We start from the raw sequence: 2,897 nt of genomic DNA, 5'->3' as shown, positions 1-2,897 counted from the left end.
ATCATAAGCATCCATGAGCATGCATGTGCATGAGCATCTCAATTGCTATACCTTTGTTAGCTTATATTTCATGTGTGTTACTTAATTACATTACTTAAGTTAGGGTTTTCATGGAACAAATGTATGAAATGTGTGTGGAACCTTGGGAATGCTTTAAACATGTTTAGAATAGCATAAGGAACCACTTTGGTATTCATGACTAAGTCTAGTTTAGTCTCTAATTCATTGATATGGTGTATGTCATCATTTTAAAGTACTATGTTTGACCTAGTTTGAACTATGTCATAGAGTCTTTGCATGGCAGTGAACCTTTAAGAGAAGTTGTAGTATTTGAGTAGGGCAACAACTTTTATGTTTGGGTCTTGAGCTAAATCAGTGCATAGCTTAGTCATTTGGTGCTCACAAAAATCAACAATTCACTGGTTTTCAGCACTTAGAATTTTTCTAAGTCCTTCTCGGTTTTCCAGTTTCGCAGGCTTGATTTTGGCATGATATTACTCAGTATTGGTTGGGAATTAGGACTCAATCCTTTAATCGAAGTTGAAGATGGTATATAGTTCTACGACTTTTATTTAGATTGTTTTCGATTTTGCTTCACGGTTTAGGAGAACGAGCATCACCAAATCGCGCTGTCAGGCCGGTATCGCTCTGCTGATCTAACTGAATCGGTAGCTACAGTAAACTGACGGGTTTCAGAAGTTTGAAGCCATGTGGCGCCGCGCGTCGCCGCCGGCCTGACCAACCAGGCCACGTCGAGCCTCGGCGCTCCATTTCACGCCCCTGTGTCCGCCCGTCACCCCTCGCATTTCATTTCATTGTCTGCCTCCTCTCTTCGCCTTTGCACACACCCGCAACGCCGCAGCAACTCCACAGCAGCTCCGCCGACGCCATTGCCGGCCTTGGCTTGCGCCGCGTCGCTCCTCTGTGACCACAACAGCCCCGTCGTTCTCCCACCGTCCCACCACAACCGCCCTGCTAGCTAGAAGCGCTTGGTAAGGCCTCAGCGCCACGCACGGACTCGCCGGAGTTCCACCGCCGAGCTCCGTCGCCGTGGCCGCACCACCTCTGTCCGTTGTTTGCCGCGATAGTGGTTGAGATAGCTTCGCCATAGTCGGTATAGTCTTGGCCGAGCCGTAGATCGAGCTTCCATGGCCAGCTCCGGCGTCTCACCGTCGAGCCGCGCCGTCGCCCCGCCATGAACGCGGCCATCGTGCTTAGCTGCGTTAATCGGTCCAATTAGCTAGCTTGTTGTGTTCGCAAGGTCTTGGTGATCGTCGTAGTACCGGTGACGTCGCCGGAAAAGCTCGCCGCCGGCGAAGTCCGGCCGAGCGGCGTCGCGCATTCGCCGCGGATGCTCTGCTTCGTTGCTCTGTTTTTGGGTTGCTACAGTGACATTTCATAAAGATAGCTCATTTGTTTTCTGATTTTATGCAACTTTGGAAAATCATAGGTGGAGTTCTAGAGGTCCAATTTTTGTGAACCAAATTGTGATGTGTTCCTAATGAAGTGTAGTTTTTTATAAAAATATGAAATATACAGTTTATTGTATTTTTCTTGGTGATTAAAATGTATTTGAATAAATGCTTTTTGAATGTTAATAAACTTGTAAATTAGATATCTTGAGCTAGAAAAGTGATAAAATTGTGATTCCAAGTTTGTTGGTCTTATGTTGATATGCTCTAGCTAGGAAAAAAAATTTATAATCTGTTGTTTAACACTTTTCTATAGGGTTTATTATTTTCACTAAAATCGACCTTACTAGCTTGTCATTTTTGTAAAGAATATTTTACTTGGTAAAATGGCATGAAACTTTTACAGTAGTCTTGTGGTAGCACTTGGAGGTCACTGTAATTTTCTGAGAATTTATTATGCACATTTGGTATAGGTTTATTATTTAACCTAATTATCTAAATAAATTAATAAATACAATTAAATAAATAGTTTGGGCTTTGCCATTATGTTTTCTTGAGTGTATTTGATGCCCCTGAACTGTTGGTGTACTTGGTGGTGTCAAATTTTGAATGCTTACATGTAGTAGAAATATTGTTGTTTTATAATTCGATTTAACATGTTTTCGGACAGATTCTGTTGCTTGTTATGTTGCATAGTCAAAATGATGTTTTCTGTAGAAATGATTAATAAAAAAGTTGTAGGTAACTTCTTCAACTATCTTGTGTTAAAATTTCAGGTCAATAGGCCAAAGGGTTTAGGAGTTCTACCTGTTTAAAGTTAGTTTTCTGAATTGCTTGTTCTCTGGAATTTCTGGACAGCACTGCATAGATTGCCTATTTTGTCTAGGATAGATTGGGATTCAGCTTTTGGTTATTAAATAAGAGTTGTAGACAATTTTATAAGCTTTCCAGAAAGTCTAAGATCACAGCATTTGGATAAGTATAACTTTAGTTATGATATAAACTTGTAACTGTCATGTGTAACTTAGATATTGCTTTGTGTGAAATTTGTAAATAACTAGAGAAGAGATATGCACCTACTAGGCAAATAAGGAGTTAGCATTGTTATCATTTTGCTACTTAATATCATTGTCACAGCATGTACATTCTGTTATCACATCCTCCATGATCCATCTTAAGCATTCATGGAACTTATTTATGCATATGCATGCAATAGGTGCAACCGAGGAGATCACGCTAGTGGAGCTCGACGTCGACCCGCAGGAGGAGAATCAGGAAGTTCAGCGCCTAGAGGTTTCCGGAGAAGGAGAGCCTGAAGCCGATCACCTTCCCGAGTGCCCTGATCACCAGCCTTCGACGTTTGTGAAAGGCAAGCCCCGGAGCATTATAAGTCTCCCTATTTTATTAATGTCACTTAAAGTTATTCGTATTGCTGCATTATGTGACAGGAGTTGTTTGTAAACACTTGCTGCATACTACCATTCC

This window comes from Miscanthus floridulus, chromosome 3, assembly GCF_019320115.1.
Source record: "Miscanthus floridulus cultivar M001 chromosome 3, ASM1932011v1, whole genome shotgun sequence".
Lineage (NCBI taxonomy): Eukaryota > Viridiplantae > Streptophyta > Magnoliopsida > Poales > Poaceae > Miscanthus > Miscanthus floridulus.
The sequence above is the reverse complement of the archived record's forward strand: the minus strand, read 5'-3'. Positions refer to the sequence as shown.